The sequence below is a fragment of the Uloborus diversus genome, chromosome 1, assembly GCF_026930045.1.
Source record: "Uloborus diversus isolate 005 chromosome 1, Udiv.v.3.1, whole genome shotgun sequence".
In the NCBI taxonomy this organism is placed as follows: Eukaryota; Metazoa; Arthropoda; class Arachnida; order Araneae; family Uloboridae; genus Uloborus; species Uloborus diversus.
Window position 1 is genome coordinate 22,062,292 of NC_072731.1, and position 21,254 is coordinate 22,083,545.

Genomic DNA, 21,254 nt, shown 5'->3' on the forward strand with positions numbered 1-21,254 from the left:
ATTGTTGACTCTAACCTTATTACAGATATCTATGATAAAAAAGATAACTTCATTTTTACACAAAAAGTATGCCACAATTGGTATAGTAATTTACATAAAAAGATCTTCATTAATATTATAATTGGACAGCTAAGCAGATTCTTTAAAATTTTGTAGCAACAATTCTCAATTTAATAAACAAATCTTCAAATTTGCTGCAAATCTCTACTATTACAATTTTTATCCTGCCAATTTCACATTTTATTATCTTAATTTGTTCAAGAAATCTTTTCTTCAACAAGGACAGATTTAGTTTCCACCCAAACAACTGCGATTTGGCAACAGTGTAACTGGGTAACTTTGATGATAAAGAGTGCTGAAATCCTTTCGACAGGAAGGTGCTTTTTGGATGCCCTGCCCCAGCGACCTGTTCGATTGGCGTGGCATCGGATTTTCGTCTCTGGCAAATGGATACCTAGACATAGACATTGTTGTCGACGAAATGTTTGAAATCATGTGGTATGTAATTTTTTTCTTTTTATTTTGCAGGTCAGAGCTGGGGGGTTGGTAATACATGACAGCATATTACTAATAAGCATACTATTTACATTTATAAAAATTATTGCATACATACAAAAAATAAGCATATATAACGTTTGATAATTTTCCTGCCTTCTATATTAAGCCTTATAAGTAGCTACACATATTAGTTCGTTAATTCAAATACATATACTTTTACTTCTAATCAATTTTGCTGCATGTATGATACTGACCCGCACAGAAACCTTGCAGAATATTTAATATACCAGCTGCTCCAGCTCTTCGTAAACGTAGCAGCAGTTTAATACCCATGATTTCATCAATTCTTGTTTTCAATGTTCCTAGTTTATTTTTTAACGTTACATGTTCATTTTTGTTGTTGTTATTGTTGTTTATCTTCGTTGTTACATACACTTATTTCTGTGCTACCCGTATATGTGAAACTACACACTTTACTATATTTTCAATACATTTAACTACTTTAGCTGCAACATTGCGCTGTTTAAATGTAGAATATTTTATATCAATTTTGATCATTATATATATATATATATATATATATATATATATATATATATATATATATATATATATATATATACTATATATATATACAGGGTGTTACGTTTTAGCCTGTAAGACCTTTTTTTCGCAACCGTTAGTCCTAGATGGTATACTTCAAATTGCAAAAATGTTCAAAATCAGATGCAGAGAGAAGGTATCGAAATTTTGAAGCAAAAATAAAAATGAGTCAAAAAATACGAAATTTAACTCTTTATATGGGCTCTAGTTCCCCTATCTAATATTCAGAGAAAAAATATCCATTGAAAACTATTACTAACACAAACAACTTGACATTTGTGCGACCAAAACTCAAGGAGATATTCCAGGGTAAGAGTTTTAAGGGACCATGCAGAAGATGAGATTCTAACTTGTCGCTCTTTCAGAAGAATGACAGGTTGTCAAAGTTTGAAAAACAAGATACTATTTATATTTTTCATTGCCATTCAAAAATAAAGCAAATGTTATGCCGTGATGCGCAAAAACACACTACAAAACCTCGAATAATTTGAAAAATCACACTCTATGCACAATGTAGTTTTGAACACTTGTTAACCACATATTTTTCCCCAAAAAGGTGTTACTGACGGCGAGTGAAAAATGGTGTAAGTCACTAAACGTTGCGTTTCATATTTCGGTGATTATTTGTCGTACTAATTTCAAACTTTTTGGGTCGGAATTATTTTTCAATGGAGATTATTTCCTTAAACGTAAGTTAGGAGACCTGGGGCCAGTATAAAAAGTAAACTTCTGTATTTTTTGGCTCATTTTTTATTTTTACTTCAAACTTTCAATATCTTAACCTGCATCTGATTTTGAACATTTTCGCAATTGGAAGTATACATCTAGGACTAACGGTTGCGAAAATAAAGGTCTTGCAAGTTTAAAACGGAACACCCTGTATATATATATATATATATATATAGATATATATATATATATAGATATATATATATATATATATATATTATATATATATATAGATATATATATATATATATATATATATATATATGTCTGCTTTTGGAATTTAAAATTATACATCCTTTCCCAGCCCTTCTTTTTTTTCTCTTATTTTTTAAATTTATCGGTTTACGACGTTTTCGAAAAGTAGCCTAGAAACAAGATATACTAATCTATCAATGTCAATTCATTCGAAGCGTTTTGGAATAAGAGATGGCAGGAACTCGAAAACCATTAATAGGAGTATATTGAAACTTATCACAAGGAAGCTTTTGATGTAATTTAGTTTGAACACAAATATAATACATAACCCTTTGTGGTCAATGATAGATTATAAATTATGCAATTAGTAATCATTGTTGTATTTTATTCATTTAATATTAATGCTTATATTGTTTCTTTTATCACCAATAACATTTACTATCTTTATACTTAATTTTTTCTTGATTGTTTTTTGAAGGTGTAGCTAAAACTTGTTAATAAATTTGTAAACCATAGAATTTTTTACGAACATTTGATCGAATGTTTAACAGTTTCAATAGATGTTTGCGACGAATTTTTCCATGTATCACTTTGTATTTTTTGTCCACATTTGAAGAGTGTTAGTAAGTGATTAACCTGTTGCTTTAAGAAGAACTAATCATGCAACTATTATAAGTCGTTGATTCTAATTGACATTCTTGAATGATTCATAAAAATATCGTTTGTACTATAGTTACAGTATACTTCCGTTTTTGCAATTAAAATTTAAAATAAAAGAGTAAAATTTGCCTTTTAAAAAATCCCAATTTTCCATTAATTAAGGGTAATTTTCACCCCGTTAATAATGTCTAATGTCGAAAAAGAAAAAAAAAAGAAAAAAAACAAATAACAACAACACGAATTCAACATTTTTAAGTGTGCTATCGATGTACACAGTTTTATTTCATTCGGTGATTCCAACTTAGTTAGGGTTACTTGTCAGTTTTTAAAATCAATACATTCCAGTATCCAAACTGTAAATCAATGTTTTTATTAAAATTAGGTTAGAAATAACGAGATTTTTTTCTCCAGTTAAATTGAAGAGCAAAGTAGATTCCAACAAAAATAACTTGGTCTTAGGGACTGACCACAAAAAATGTACCATTTTTGTGGGAGATGGGAGGTTCGTGAAGTTGTGAAATAGGGGAGCGACGGAATAAATAGAAATGTGACGTCACGTACTTTTATAAGAATGTTCTTATAAAAAAAAAGGTGACTTGTGACACATGGAGGAGGAGGTAAGGTGAAGTGTAACGCTTTGTGACAAGGGGGGGGGGGCAAAAATTGAAAAAAAGTAATATTATTTATGGACTGCCCCTTAAGCTATTAGAAACATCATAAAGAGATGTTTGTAGTCATTTTGCCTCCTATGATTTCTTTAACTGGCTTCTTTTCGACATATAGTTTTTTTTTTTTTTTTGTCATTCTACATGAGATGGTTTATGATTTTCAAATAAATATAAATAGGATAAGTCTAGAACTTATTGAAGTGAAAAATAGTGAATCTTTTTACAATTAATAAATACTTCAGCATCGTGTAATCATGTTCATTCCATCTTCAAAACTCACAAATGCGTCCGGTGGCATTTTTTGAATTATGTGTTTGAAAGTGATAAAAAATAAGGATTGATCCAAATTCTCATTGCTTTTGATGTGCTTAGTTCTCCATTAGAGAACACGCGCATGAATGCTTTTAAATTATTGCAAAAGACAAAAGAACGGTAACTGTTGACTTTTCTTCCTCGTTGAAAGACGTTTATATTTCTGTTCTTGCATATTCATCAGGTTTTCAATGTTTGTTCACCTTTCAAACAATGAATTTCGATTACGTGCGATGTATTCTCAAAAGGTTTCAGCAGCTTTCTGATTTTCATGCTTTTTTTGCTTTTGTTTCGAGTGGTATTATAAGTTTTAAATCAAACATGTTACTAGTTTTAATTAGTCCAGCTTTCCTTTTCTGATATTCAGAAGTGAATGGAAAAGTGTCGTTTAGGTTATTTGTGCTTTTTTCTTGAAGAATCGTAAATGTTGGGTTCTGCCGTGTAGTGTAATGTTATAAAAAAAGGCTTCAATATTTTTCTAAAACTTAAATAGTCTGGTCAAACTCGCCGGAAACGAACAGTAATGAGCCGTGATATTTTGTCGTTACAACCGAGTGCTCGTAAAAAGTGGGTTCTTGAAGAAAATAATAAAAATTCATACGGGTCACTCCATTAGAACCACCTAAGCCGTGTTGCTCGACATTTTTGATTTTCTTTTTTTTTGCCAGTTATTTTTCACTTTAAAGTAAGTTCAAAAGTGTTGAAAGAAAATTTTTTAGGCTCATACTTTTTTTTACGCGCCATTTTGAGTTTGCCTAGGAGCCGTTTTTGAACCAAAAACAAGTTTTACGTAAATGCATCCAACTCAGCTAATTTTACAGCTATAGAGACAAAATAAAACCCTAGAACATCAGAACGATGCCCTATATATGATTTGCTTGCAAAATATTATTTAAATGGTGAGAAAGGTGAAGAAAATAATTCACTACAGACTGATAATTAGCAGAAAATACGAGTTTTGGTGCTGCAAAGTTAGTAAAAGGAGGAGAGTCGCAGTTCTATTTTTTTCTAGTGCAGATATAATATTTGAGTACTTGTTGTAGAAATTTTAAGCTTGAGAACTTTGTCCTTTTTTTTTTGTACAATTTTTTAGAAACCGCAAAAATCGCATTTTGGCAAAGTTTAAGGTAAAATATCTCAAAAGGGACTGAGTGAAAAATTTTGCAATCGATACAGGTAACACCTTTTCATGACATGAAATTATGATAGCAATTTGATGACTGAGACTCAACTAGTACTAGAGTTATAGTGCAATAAAGTTGATCAAATATTACATTATAGCAAAGTTTAAAGTGAAATATTTACGGAAAGGACTGAATGAAAAATAATGAAATTAATACAGATAACACGTTTTAATAATATGAAAATATGATAGCAATTTGATGACTGTGACTCAACTGGTACTAGAGTTATAGTGCATTAAATTACAAAAATAAAGTACGTGTTCATTTAATCAGTCAATATTTCGGAGCTCAGTTTTTCTTTTATTTTGTGCTTTCTATCACGAAAACATTCTTAAGAAGTTATTTTGCTTATAACTTTACTTATATTGATTGGGTGACATTTTGCAATAAAAATATGAAAATAGGTTTGAAATACAAGAGTGCCCACCTAGGGGGTGGGGGGTGGGGGAGGGTCATGGCGCAAATTGTGCCATGAAAATTTTTAGGAAGGGGTGTTTTAAGGGGAAATTTTCTCATTTTTTGGGGTGCTCTTGCACCCCAATGATAATGAAGTGATGAAATAAATAGTGATGATGATATGTGTAAATAGTGATGTGGAGCCCCTCCCCAAAAGGGGAGGGGGCTCCACGATATTGAGGGTGAGTGCCCTTGCACTTAAGGGGTGGACACCTCTGTGTAATAAAAAGTTGAGAAACATACTGAATATAAAACTTTATACACAACACTGCCATTTGTATACTCAGAATGGAACTAACATCTATTGAGACCGATTTTAATTTTAAAAATGCGAAACCTTAATTAAGAGTAACTCACAACTCCAAAAAACAAAATGGTAAACTCATTTTAAAATAAATTCGTTCCCATACCAACTATGGATAAGCTCTTGTCGCAGGTTATAAATTAAAACGTAGTGCAAAAGCAAATAAACTATTTCTGTAAGTCAACTTAACTGGAATAATAATTAAATTATCTCTCATATTCGAGACTGAACAATTATTTTTTTTTTTTATTTTTCCCCAATCTATGTTGTCTGAATTTAATTTATTGAATCACAGAAATATAAACAGTATGATTTTTTTAATATAATACTTCCCATTATATTATAATATATTGTCGCCTCAGAACAACCCTAAGACATCTAATCCCAGAAGTAACACTAAGATTACTGTTGCTCTGAGGTGACGATATATTGTTTACAATGCTTGTCCATCTTATTTGATTTATTCATTGCTTATTTTTTGCGCATATTTTTATTGCATGAATTTAATTTGTTAAATAAGGAACTGTTGTTGCTGTTAAATGATTGGAAAGTGAAATTTTTCTATGAATTAATGTTTAACTTTGTGTATGTGTAAAGCAATATTTGGCCCCAAAGGTTTTTTATGATTGGCAATCATTAAAAACCTTTAGAGGCTTTCGTTGGCGACATAAATGGCAACGTTTTAGCAATAAAATGTTTCTCGTGAATTAAAAAAAAATCTATGTGTTGTTCACTAAATCCTTTAAAACTAAAAGCATCGTACACAAAGGTTGTTCAAACTTGGGAAAAAATTGTCATGTCAGTTCAGCAAAAGGAAAAGGGACAAATCCTTTCATATCTTTTAATCCTTTGTGCAGAAAGAAATAAATCCATTAGAACAAAATGGGTGCTCAAACACGAAACCTGGTATCTCACGAGTTCTTTTAGTTTTTGCCACTCAATATTTTTATCCTCCATTTATTATTAACATGAAGAAATAGCCTTTTACAACAAGCAGAAGCAGAGGCACCTTTTTGGTTTTTACAACAGCGAAAAAGTCTTCGTAAGAACTAACTTAAGGAAATATTTATATTTATCACTGTATTTTAAACCGATAATACGCCGTACCAGTTATGTTCTTCTAAATTCTTATATTTGTTTCTTAATTTCATGAAAACAAGCACGATGCATTTCATTAAGTTTTGCATGAAACATTTATTTAAGGTGTGTTACGTAACTAACACATTATGTTCTGGATATGAAAACGTCTATAAGCTTAAATATTTGTTTTGGCTCATAGTTTCAGTTATTTGAATAAGTTTTATACTCTGAAAAAGTAATAACTGATAAAACCTTTAAGACAACTAAGCGTGTGTGGTTTTGGCGTAAATTTGAAATTTTCTTTTCGGGGTAAAGCGAAATAAATAAACATAATTCTGCTTTTAAAATAACATTAATAGATATTTAAGCAGTAAGTTACTGCTTGACTTTATTTTTTCTGCATATTTTTATTGCATGAGTTTAATTTGTTAAATACGACGAACTGTTGTTGCTGTTAAATGTTTGTAAAGTGAAGTTTTTCTATGAGTTAATGTTTAACTTTGTGTATGTGTAAAGCAATATTTGGCCCCAAAGGTCTTTTTATGATTGGCAATCATTAAAAACCTTTAGAGACTTTCGTTGGCGACATAAATGGCAACGTTTTAGCAATAAAATGTTCCTCGTGAATTAAAAAAAAAATCTATGTGTTGAACACTAAATCCTTTAAACTAAAAGCATCGTACACAAAGGTTGTTCAAACTTGGGAAAAAATTGTCATGTCAGTTCAGCAAAAGGAAAAGGGACAAATCCTTTCATATATTTAATCCTTTGTGCTGAAAGAAATAGATCCATTAGAACAAAATGGGTGCTCAAACACGAAACCTGGTATCTCACGAGCTCTTTTAGTTTTTGCCACTCAATATTTTTATCCTCCATTCATTATTAACACGAAGAAATAGCCTTTTACAACAAATAGAAGCAGAGGGACCTTTTTGGTTTTTACAACAGTAAAAAGGTCTTCGTAAGAACTACCTTAAGGAAATATTTATATTTATCACTGTATTTTAAACCGATAATACGCACTACCAGTTATGTTCTTCCAAATTCTTATATTTGTTTCTTATTTTCATGAAAACAAACACGATGCATTTCATTAAGTTGTGCATGAAACATTTATTTAAGGTGTGTTACGTAACTAACAAATTATGTTCTGGATACGAAAACGTCTGTAAGCTTAAATATTTGTTTTGGCTCATAGTTTCAATTATTTGAATAAGTTTTATACTCTAAAAAAGTAATAACTGATAAAACCTTTAAGACAACTAAGCGTGTGTGGTTTTGGCGTAAATTTGAAATTTTCTTTTCGGGGTAAAGCGAAATAAATAAACATAATTCTGCTTTTAAAATAACATTAATAGATATTTAAGCAGTAAGTTACTGCTTGACTTTATTTTTTCTGCATATTTTTATTGCATGAGTTTAATTTGTTAAATACGACGAACTGTTGTTGCTGTTAAATGTTTGTACACTGCAAAAAATAATTGTTGTTTTTACAGTAATATACTACTTTTTCCTACAGTTTAATACTGCTCTTCTAAATAACAGAAAAAAACTAAAACTGTTTTAGATTGCGCAAAACGATGCGCAAAAGGTGTTTCTTTTCATACGGGAAGAGAAACTAATGAATTCAAAGTATCGACAGCCATGTTAGTTATTTTTCGGGTGTGCTGAGACAGGACTGCTCAGCTGTAATCCAAGTTAAAGGTAAGTGCTAGTAATATTATTCATTCCCTTTTCTCAAAATGTAGTTTTTTTTATCATCGATAATGTATGTAAAATAACAGTATTTATTTTGAAATCATAATTCGTATTCCAATATTCGTTGACGTTGACTTTGCAATTTCTTTTAGTTGCTAAGTTGTAGCGATTGCTTTATAGCAAAAATCCGAGTAGTTGTTGTGATTCTGAATATTTTACTGCCCGTATGATAGTTTTTAAACATTTTCTGAAACTCAAATTTGATTTAAAAATAAATCAGTTCCTTTCTTTATCGTTTTTAAAGTTATTAGAACATTAGATTTTGTTTACGATAATATTTTGTGTTATATAGCATGTGAGTACTTAAAATTTAAATTCTTATGTCTTCTAGTAAATTTTTAGCGAATCGGGATTGACTTCTTCCTTCTGTTTTTTTTTCTTTCTTATGTTCAGTTTTAAATTCTTTAACAGTTTGCATTTAACCATTTTATTGATAAACTTTACGTTATAGCAATGTAAATAAATAAAATAACAACGTGACCGAGAGACATGCAAACAGTATCAAGTTTAATGATATTTTTGTTGAAGAATTTGCCACTCTGAAAGACTCAAAATTCTCTGAACTCTGGAGCCAGCTTTCATACTTATCTAACAAAACTAAAATAATTATAATTAAAAAAAATCATCAATGAAGCACTCCAAAAAAATAAATAAATAAATAAAAATAAGCATCTTTAGATACAAACACGAAACCCTTGTGTTTTAAAAGTTTTATATTTGGGTCAGTAAGAAATTAAAGTTTTACTTCTGGAAAAATGCACTAATAGCATTGAAACTTGTGAACTTAAAAATAATTTTAGAAACCATATTCAATGGCACTCGATGGGAGGTCACGGGAAGTCACTATGACCTCCCCAAAACTGCCATATTGGGAACACTTTGTCTGCCGATTCGGAAAATTTGGGGACATAATTGTAACGATTCAAATTTTTGAATTCTCGAATGTCCAAATTTCATTAGATATTGTACTTAATTGTGCATACTTAATTTGTGCATGCACCAGTATTTTATTAATCTGCAAATATGTAAGTTCCGTTCGACAAATTGAGATTTGTCATATTTTCTTCGCCTTGAAGGACATGCTCATTTAGAAAAGTAGATACCTAGAACTACAGTAGAATTTGAAACTCTTTTAACCTTGAAATCGTCAGTTTCCTTATGTTTTAACTTTAAGAACCCTTTGAGTCTTAAAGTTTGGTATCAATGCGTTTACGATGAAGACAAAAACTATATTAAAAATACTGAAAAATGTGATTCTGTACTTCACTGTCTTTCACTGCATATAAAAAGTAAAAATATGTCAGATTTTTATCCCCCGTAAAAAGAAAAATTGCAGAATTTCGTTTAAACCTGTAACGGAGATTCAAGCCAAAGCCGGGTAAGATCTTTTGCATTTAAATGCGATGGGTTCCTTAGCAGTTGAGTTCTTTAGGGGGGGGGGATTATTTTCACAATTAGTACAGTAAAATTAGGCCAAAAAATGGCCAAACCCAAACATCCAAAAAAAAAAGTGAAACCTGTTGCAAATTACTTCTTACCCTTCCAGCAAGAAGGGGTAAAAAGTCCCAGCACTTTGCGCGTCGGGTTTTGGGGGGAAGGGGGGGGGGAGACGGAATAATCCTCTATTTAAATAAAAATAATTTCTATTACTTAAAAAAAATCCTGAAACCTCGCAGAAACCACTCTATAATAGTAAAACAATAAACTCTCACATAAAAAAATTCTAATTAACCGGAGTGTACAGGCGGGGGGGGGATGGGGGGGGGGGTGTCCATGGAGCAGCTTTGCGTCATTGGAATTTTTAAGGCAGTTTTTTCAAGGGGTATTTCTTTCTTTATTGAGGACTTTTATTCTTGATGGGTACTCCGTCACACTTAAGGGGTGCGCCATCGCTTTGAGGGGGGGGGGGGGGACCCTGAATTTACATTCCAAAATCACAGTGAGTGCACATTTGCAGTGAAGTTCACGAAAAAATTTCCCTGACTTAAACTTTTCCGAAGTACAAAATGCCTCACAATGATATGGTAATGTCAGAATGATAATTCTAAAAGATCTAAGCGAGCTCAGTAACCAAATTATTTGTGACTGGAGTTATTAAACTGTTTAGAGCGCTGGAAAAAAAAAATTCCTGTGCAGCATAAAAAAGGTCCAAATTGACCAAAGTTTCCCTACTTCTTCTTGATTAACTTACTTCAACTTTTCTACAATCTTTTGTCATCACCGTAAGGGTGGGACAAACCGGAATTGCCAATAGTGAGACGGGCAATGCTGCAATTCTGCACCCTCTAAGTCGGTGGGGGTTCTCATTTGCAAACACCAAGCTACCTCTCTTTTACGCAGCTGGTTATGTGAATTATGCTAAATATGCGGACATATACTTGCAACTCTATCTGAAACTTTTGAGTACATTATGCGATAAAAAAAAATTGATCACATCAAACATCAGCTATCCATCGATCTAACGCAGTGACAAATTCAGGTGGTCTAGAACCTGTAGTGATTCAACGATAGAACAAGTCTTGATGAGAGCAATGAGCAATACATCAATAGAATGCTAAATATTTACACCTTTTTGTCTCTCAGTTTGGAAATCTCAATCCGTTTCTAAAGCCCCAGAAGTTTCTTCCCTCTCAAGTTGGTATGGGTATTGCTCGCTGATGATAAGGTGAGTTGCGATAAGATCTTTAACGTTCGGGTAGTAACATCAAATCATATTGAAGTCAAACAATTTTGTGGCATTTCTTTGTAAAGGAGGTAAGCAGTTATGTCTTTAGCTTCTGTTACGAGAGTAGTTACTATCTGTAAAGATGTGTAAGCCCAAACCATCTTTTACACCGAATGGTATGAACAGTAAAGATGGAATAACAAATTGCTGAAAACTTCTGGTACGAGTTATGCGCTGATCCTCCATCAGTATTCGATGAATCTGGTTTCAGAAGGAAAGAAATCCTCTATCGTTAAAGTACTATTATCTGAAGCAAAAGGTTCATCCAAAATCACAGAACGAACAGCTGGTGTCATACATGAGGCAGTGAGAAGCAAAGGGATGTAAGTGGACATTTTCAAGTTTTGAATAAAACGCGTTTAAAGATAAGATCCTAGGTAGACTTTCATTGATTTTTTTTTCTAAATCATGCTGTATAGAAGCAACTACCAGGTCTACTAGGACCATTTCTTGCCCCCAAGATATAGGAGAGGTTCACCAACCATTTGTACTGGTTATCTCCAAATTTTTAATTTTGCCCTTTGCTTCTCACTGCCTCATATGTAATAGAAGGAAGATACCCGCTTGAACATATTTTTGGTAATGATATATAAGTTTCAAGGAAATATGCCAGCAATGCAGCGTGTAGGTCACTTGTAAGTATGGGAAAGCTAGTGTCATTTTTGATGGGTGTAAAGAAAGCACCACAGAAATATAAATTAAGTCCTATTACAACAGCCAAGCCTTCTGCTCTAGAAGACTTTCAGCGTCTCAAATCTTGTGCTTGCTCTGAGGGGTTCATTGGGTATAGTGAATGTTTGAAAAGTCTGAAAGTAGACTGAAGTGCTCAATTATATGCACAAACTGTGTTAGACATAGCTGCAACAAGAACGATTTTGCTGAGGATCTAGATTCCAAAAAAACATCTTGATAACGAAGACTTTTTTTTACAAGCTTAGGAGAAATCATTTGAAAGCAAAAAACAGTTCAGCGTTATTTTTCTGGCCATTTAATCAAATGTGGACCATCAGAGGGGGTGGGGGGGAGGATAGTATTTTAGTACATAATTTCGTTTTGGGACGTGAGCTACTGTTCTTATGGGGTGGACAGTCCTGATTTATGCATTTTAGATTTGCATAAAATAATACTTCTACTTGAAATAAAAGGTGGGGGGGGGAGGATTTATTTTATTTGGCAGAGGGGGGGGGGTGTTGTAGCTTTGAGAGGAGGTGCACCATCGCTCTTGGAAAATGGACACACTTGATTTCTAACAATTTTCTTAGCATAAAATAATGTTTCCATATGAAATGTATGGAGGGGGGTTCGGGGGTACTGCTTCGCTTTACGGGGATAGGGGGGCTCTGTAGCATTTGTGGGTTTTGTCATCCCTCTTGGGGGTCAAACACCTTTAGTTTTATGCTTTTAAATTTAGTATAACATAATATTCTCACTTTAAATTTATTCTAAAAATTCTAAAAAAAATACTCAAAACTGCAATTTTTAGATGCCCCCCATTCCAAAACCCGACGCACAATGGGGTGGGACTTTTTACCTGTTCTTATTGGGAGGGTAATAAACAATTTGCACCAGGTTTAGCTTTTTTTTTTTGGATGTTTGGGTCCGACCCCTATTTTTACTGTACTAAATAATAGACGATTTTTCAAAAAAGTGAGGTTTTCGAATACTTTTTCAAGTTTCAAAAGAGAACAGAGAAAATTACGGGAAAAATTCGATTTCAAAAAGAAACTTCTGAACACCCGGTTTGAAATTTAAATTAGCGACCAAAGCATAAGAATCGAAAAAACCAACAAATCCTCCATTTAACAAAGTAGCGTCATAGAATATTATAACTAAACATTAATGAATGGAATTAGAACACTTAAATGAATCGGGTTTGCCTCAGCAGTTTTGAGCCGAATCAGCTATGTGCTTCCACTACTTACGGAGTAGAGCGGTTTTAAAAGGAAGAACCAAAACCTTTTTTAAACTATTTGAGGGAAGAAAGCCATCTATTAAACACTCCCGTGTTTTTTGGCAGTATTTCGTATATTGCACTTCTAAAACAGAAAATAAGCAAATTGGATATGAAAGCTAAACAGGGAGTCATGGTAGGATATGCGTTTTATATGAAAGGTTATAGAATTTGGGATCCCGAAAATAGTGAAGTGACAGAAATGCTGAATGTTAAATTCGATGAAAATAAATTCTGGGCGGGAAAAAAATAGGAACGGGAAACAGAGGTATACCGTTTTATTTCACTTCTGAGTAAATCTGAAGTAGAAGAAGAATATCCTGAAAATCATGAAATAGCATGTTGTGAGAATTAAATTGGTTGAAGAAATACCAAGGCAAAGCATATATTGACACGACGATTCTAAAGTCCGAATCGTGAAACCGAGGTTAATTGTTCTGAAAATAATATTGAATATGACCCAAAATATTTTGATTTCATTTCTGATGATAATTCAAGAAAAGTATCAGATTCTGATGAAGATAGGGGGGATAATTCAAGTAAACTAGAAACTAACATTTCCGAAGATGTAATTCCTTCGAATTTGAAACAAAGTTTGAGAATGCCAAAAAGGGAAGATTGGCAAAACGCAACAGAACAGATGAGCAGAACGAAATAATTCGCTTCAAGGCCAGACTGGTAATTTTAGGTAACAACCAGCTATTGGAGGGGGGGGGGGGATACTTTTCGCAAGTGTTCTCTTCAGTAATTTCCTTTCCTTTGGTTGAGGCTTTCTTTTCAATTTTTGTGTATAAGTTACATTGGGTCCATTTCCGAGCAGATGTCTGCAATACGTATCTATATGCGGATTTAAAAGAAGAGATTTGTGAGACAAACTGAAGGGTTTGTCGGTCCCTGAAATCTAAATTTTGTCTGTAAACTGAATAAATCATTTTTATTCTGATACAGATTACGCCTCAAATCAAGACGACTGGAATATAATGCCGGGGGGGGGGCGCTTGTAATGTTTTTGGATATTGTACGAATAATATGGTGTACATTCAAACAAAAATACGTAGCACTCTCAACGATAGAAGCAGAGTATATTTCAGTTAGTGAACAATCTAAGGAAGTTATGAGAATAAAAAGAATTTTAAATGCCACGAAAAGAATTCAGTATTTTAGACTGATTGTCACAGTATAGAGTGCTATTAATCTAGTTGCGATCGATTTTTCTAGTTCTGCAAGAAAAAATTGCAGAACTAAGCAGATTGATGTGGGGTACCATTTCCTACGGAATTTGATTGATGAAAATGAATTTGGAATAAATTTTGTTGAGAATCTAAAAATAATTTAGCTGATTGTTTCACAAAACCTTTCTGTAGGGAAAATTTACGTAAAGCTTGAATTGCAATGACATTTTTCTAGAGTGTTTTTTTTTTTTTTTTTGAAATGTCTCAATTATTCCATTATGTTTAAGCTATAATTTGTGCACACAAACGGATGGACTATAATATTTTTTAATTTTTTATTCATGTCTTAATGTATTTTCTTTTTTCGGTGTGCTGGCGTGCCAAGAAGGGGGAAATTTGCTAGCGAATATTTTGTTACTGTCCCTCCAGCGCACGAAAGAAAAACAATTGTAGTTGATTTCATTTTGAATTTGTGCCTTGTGATATGGTTGCGGTTAGGTATTTCGGAAAAATTTAAACTATAAATTTCATTCTAGCCGCCTGAATTTACTTCATTTAAATTTATTCACTAATGCAATATCATTTCTTTATTTTTAGTGGTATGCAAATGTAAAGAACTACGTAACTTGTGACCAGAACTGAATGGAATAATGGTTGTCTCATTTTATCAAGATAACAGTTCGCGGTTGTGCTCCGCTTGGAATTTCAAATAAGCCTCTAGTCTGAACGATGTGCGATAATTCACTTTGTGACATGAATGCCGGCAACGGAAGTTTATAAGTATCTCTTTTCATTTATTTTTTTGTGTTTTCGGATGTAATTTGTAATTACCAATGCTTTTGAGTTTTAAAGCGTTCTTAGCCACGTAAGCCTATTCGACGGTCTGCGTGCCATATTGGACACCTGAAGCTGATTTTTGTGGCCCGTTGTCAGGTTCTATGTTACAATCAAGAACTATCTTTTGGAAGAAGTTAAACTCAATTTTATTTTGTTTTGATTAAAATGTGATCGGTCATACAATTTATTTAATTCTGAATTTTTTAAATTTGTAATTCAATATTATATTTTACGGGTAATTGAATATTATCACTTCAAGAATCACCGGAATATAGAAATTTCTGTTGCTAGAGCTAAATTAGACGTAAATTTCTTTCATTATTATTATTTTTTAATTTTCCAGTAAATTTTGGAACACTGATTCTTTGTTTTTACATGTTATTAAAATCAAGGGAACCAAAACAGAATGTTAAAAGTACGATGTATTACAGCGTATGAAACTTTCTTCGCATATTCAGACTTGCAAATGTGAACATGTTTAAATCTACAGTTAAAAGTGGTGCGGTCTTCCGGCAAAGCATTTTCAAGAAGGATAGCATTGTTTATAACAAGGACGGTGGGCCAAATGTGGACTTGCAATTCCTTAATCATTAGAACTGGCCCTACCAGATTTACTCTATTTTGACATGTTTGACGATTTATTATTTTGTTGAAAACTTTAAACTTTTCTGACCGAATTTTCATTTTTTGCTGAATTTACTTTAACTAAGCCATTTTGATTTTGGGAATATAGAATTGTTTCTTCCAGATTTCAGGTACATTCCGAAAAACTTAAAGATAAATTGCCTAAATCCTCGCAAAAAAAGTGCCACTTAAAAAAAAAGCCGCTGGTGGCTTAAATGGGGACATCGATAGTTGTTCAAAACGGGGGTCGGGGCGGGGGGCTTCCCCATTTTGAAAGACATAGAATATACATGAAACATCATAAATTATGCTTAAATATTAAGACATATATAAGATAGAATGTTCTTACGATATTATTTTATTTCAACTCAAATGACTCTTCAAAGTAATTCCTTTGAACTTAAGGAAAAATCTCCAAAAAATTAAATTTTAACAATATAATAACACAATTATGGATTAAAATGCAGGAAAAAAATATTTTAAAAAAATAAGTAAAATATTTCATATTAAGTACAGACAGAGTTCTAAATAATTATTTTACGTCACACTTTGTTTAATATTCAGATTTCTAATAATGGGCAGCTGTCAAAGAAAAAGAAAATGAAGCTGGTATCAGTTGAACATACCTCGAGCTGTTAACAAGTGTTGGAACGGAATATGGGTTACAAAAAAAAAAAAAAGAAAGTAAAAACATCTACGGTTTTCAATGCTACTGTAGCAACTTGGGGGGGGGGGGGGACTAAAAGAGGCTAGATACAGTATTCATTGTTTTGAATGAATACCCCAATATTTCCCAATTGGTTGTCCTAAACTTCGACCTTGCTCCATTTTCTAAAAAAATATTTCTCTACCTTATCCCTATTTTCGTTTTGAAGTAAACATATTGCAATTCGATAATCTGGAGCCTATTATAAGAAGAGACTAGTTTCAAGTTGTATCGTCCTTAAAACATTTAAATTTTTTCTTTAGACCAAGATGTTAGTCCCATTTCGGAAAACTTTCCGCTGCTTTTTTTTTTAATTCTTCACTTACAGAAGGAGTTACTCTCCCGATCACTTCAGTTAGCCGATCAAAAAAAAAAAAAAAAAACATTATTCTTAATCAACAGTCTCATATGTAATTAAAAATCCTTCAAAAATGCCGAAAATTAAAAGGATTTTTCTTTAAATTGTACTTCAGAAACCAGTACAAGTGCGTTTCTTTGTATGGAAGAAAAAAATGTAAGATATTATTTTCTTTCTTTTTTGAGTTCTTATGTAAAGTATCCAGATTAAGTCTACTTTAATTAGACATTAATAACCACCGTTACAAATGCTTAGCTTGCTAATTGCTGCCAAAAAAATTTTTTCTCCTTAAAACAGCATAAGCGCTTAACTGGTTCCTGAAATAAAAGGTTCAATTACAATTTAGGTATATGTTGAGAGGTTTCAAAATAAAAGCAACTCCCAAGGCAATTTCAGATCATTCAGAGTCATAATTTAAATCATTTTAGGGCGTATTTTTATACCTACCTAATTTGATTTTTCCATGTATGTTTTTTGATGTCCACAAGTTTTATGAGATTCTAACAATTTTTTATTTTGACAGATGCTTTCATAATATAAGTTCTAATGATGGCACCGAAGTCGGCTAAGGTGTCACAAACAAGAAGAAGCAAGTTTGTGATGTAAAAACGCTGACCTTGAAAAAATTAGCATTCGATTTTAAATGAATTTCTGCAATTTCACTGTAAAAACTACTAATCGATATTCAAAGGTGATGTATACGAAATAAAATAATTTGGCAATTTTTATTGGTGTGAATGTTTCGTTTTTTCTCATGAAAACATTATAACAGAATATAAAGTTATATAATTTTTGGAGTAGTAAAACCAATTTTTAACTTAATACTAGTAGTGATAAACCTGACAGATTTTATTATACTAAGTGAAAAATTGTTTCTGTTTTGTTCTGCTTTGGAATTTTGAACCGTCATATATTTGTTTTCATCTATGAAAATTTTAAAAGGCTAATAGGGTAAAGTATTATCTAATCTATAATAATCAGTTTACAATAAAAACCATTCTGTGCAGTCTAAATACTGCACATATGGTGTGAAAAGAAGTTGATTTGTTACTAGTATTTCTGAAATAAAGTAGGTCCATATGCAACTTATAACATTAAAAAAAAGAAAACCATAAAAATATTCTGTTTTACCAGAAAAAGAAAAATAAATGCACTGAATTGCATGTATAAAGTTAAAATAAGCTTAAAAGTTTAATGGATTGCATACAGCAAAACATTTCCCACGTTATGCTGCACATTTCAGCAACTCAATAATGCTGTGAAAAAAAGTACTTTTAGTGAAGATACGATGTAGTATTTTCAGTTATGTATAAAAAACTTTCTAATTTTTAATACCTTCATGGATCAAAAAGGTTTGTTTTATGAAAACGCTATAACTGTTCTGAAAATAAAGCTTCAGACCATATTTTGCAATTTCCTTCTATTTGTAAATTTTTAAGTTTGCAATAGAGCTAAAAGTTTTTTGTATAAATGAAAATGCGCCACTTTTTCTTCTTTAACAGGTATTTGTTTTGTGTGCAAGGAAAATATCAATAAAACATATATTTAACAGCAGTTAATTATTTTTATGTAAAAGGCTTTTATATTTCTTTACTTGTCGCTTTTCATAGCCTAAAACATTATTTTTTTTTGTTGAAAAACTTTAGAAAAGGAACCGATTTCGTATGTAGGCTGATTTCTACAACTTACATACAAAATCAATTGCTTTACTTTTCTAAATTGTTCTTCAGCTGTAAAAGCAGTGATTTCGACTATGAAAAGAAACAATGATAGGGTGAAAAAACCCTTTTGCATAAAAATTGATAACTATTTATTTTATGGTTTACTGCTGTTAATTTTACTGTACAAATCATTTTTTAAACCGTATACTACTGCTGCTTTTATGGCGCAATTTAGCTGATTCCGCAGCATAATACTGCTAACTTTACAGTTTCAAACTGTTAATTTTGCTGGGCAATTCCGTTAAAAAACAGTATATTACTGTTAATTTTACATATTATCTCTGTTAAATTTACAGGTTAAGTCATTCCTAAAACAGTATATTACTGCTAATTTTACAGTTAGATACTGTAAGCTTTACAGGGCAGTTCCATTAAAAAACAGTATTTTACTAATAATTTTGCAGTCAATCATTGTTAATTTAACAGGGCAATTCCATTAAAAGACAGTATATTACTGCTAATTTTACAGTTAGATACTGTAAGTTTTACAGGGCAGTTCTATTAAAAAGCAGTATATTACTGCTAATTTTACAGTTTATCGCTGTAAATTTCACAGTAAAAGTGTGTTATAAAACAGTATATTACTGCAAATTTTACAGTTTAGAATTGTAATTTTTGCAGTTTTTCTTTGGAATGCGAGCTGCCAGTATTTTACTGTAAAAACAACAGCTTTTTTTTTGCAGTGTAAAGTGAAGTTTTTCTATGAATTAATGTTTAACTTTGCGTATGTGTAAAGCAATATTTGACCCTAATGATTGGCAATCATTAAAACCTTTAGAGGCTTTCGTTTGCAACATAAATGGCAACGTTTTAGCAATAAAATGTTTCTCGAGAATAAAAAAAAAAACATCAATTTCGAATTAAACGGCACATTTGCTTGCAAACTGTGGTAAACGCAGATGTGCAAACACTAGTGCGCGGAATTAAGTTTTACTACCAGTTCCATAGTAATCTCAGCTTCGATGAGAGACTCTCTGCCTTAACCTCGGTCATTCACTATTCCGAGTATAATTTGGGTAATTCGTTCCATGTAGTATCGAAACCGTGTCATACGAGACCATTTTAAAAATAGAATTTTTAATTATTTTTATTACTAATTATCTATATGCATTGAAAATCAGGTTAAGTTATATCGTGTTATATCGAAACCGTGTTCCGTGTTATATTGAAACTGAGTTATACTAATTGCAAATTTGGTACCGTATAATGTCGAAGTTGTAGAAGTACCGTGTTATACGAGGTATACCTGTACATTACTATTACGAAACTGCAATCTATGGTCTTCATAACCGGTTTTTCGGTATTTTGCACGTATAAATAGTTATTACATCGACAAGATTACTTATAGAAATAATCACTTTCATAAAGAAGCAATTAGTCTATAAAAAACTAATATTTGTGGAAAAATGTTTTATTTACAATATTTCGTACTTTTTTTAAACGTTTAGGTTGCAGTAGTGAAAACAAATGCTCATTTCCTTCCCGGTATTTTTATAGCATACAAAGCGAGAGAAATAAAGCTTTTCTGTGAATCTGCTACAGAGAACCCTCATTCATGTGCTTTAATGAATTTTTTGCATAATTTTGATATATTCTCACTTTTTGCTGTATTTTTACAAAATCGGTGACGATAACAAGTTTGCTGTAAAATAGCTGTAAAGGTGCATCATTCTTAGCTTTTGAAAGAGAACAAATTACACAAGATTCTCTGTTCTTGTGTTGTATTTTGTTACAGAAATTAATTAGTATTGTCAAAATTCATTTAAAAAAAATAAAAAAAAAACATTTTTTTTTTGTTTGTCTTCCTTTTCTTCATATTGAAGGTCAAAGTTAAATTGAGAGTGTATCAGCGCAGACATAGCTCTATACGTTGATAGGATTCAGATTGTCTAAGTTCGGATTCAAAATATACTTGTTATCAGAGCTGTGGGTGTGGCAGGAAAGTGATTGACTTCAATTCTTTTACTCCAAAAGTAGTCCGATTTCGACTCTGCAAGTACCTTTTTTTTTCCTGTCTTTTTATGTGCGATTTTTTTTTTCTGTGCGGTTTATGAAAATTTTAACCAGATTTTGACTAAATTGATCGACTTATTTTTAAAACGAGTGGGAGGTAGTATATTCAAGTAATGACATAGGAAGTCACTGTGACCTCGAAAAAATGCCTTATTCGGGAAATTTTGTCTGACTATTCGACAAAATTATCATTTATTGGTTTACTTCGATTTATTTTAAAGATAAGCAATTCCTAGTTATTTTTGTAAGTTTTTGGGTTATTTTCTACGTAAGACTTTTTTTATGCGATCTCTATCCACCGCATAAAAAAAATAACTGTGTTAAGAAAACAACTTTTTCTAGCTACTCGTTTCGAACATTTTTTTTAATACGATTTTTTTAAGCGGTCCCTATTCACCGCACATAAACAGGTTTGAATCTAGCTAACTTTGAGCGAAAATGACCGGCACTGACTCCAATTTTTGAAATCTTAAACCTTTGACTCTCGCAGTCCCAGACTCCGCAGTCCTGCTTGTTAAATAAGAATGATATAGCTGCTGATCCTTTGATAGGCAGTTTTGAATTTCTTAACTTCATAAAGACCTTATCTATAGATAGAATAAAAAATAGGTGTAACAAATCAAAAATAAGAGCTGAAATGACGTATAAAAAATCGGAAATAGGGGTTGGGGTGACAAAATACATCCTATTTAGTACTTCC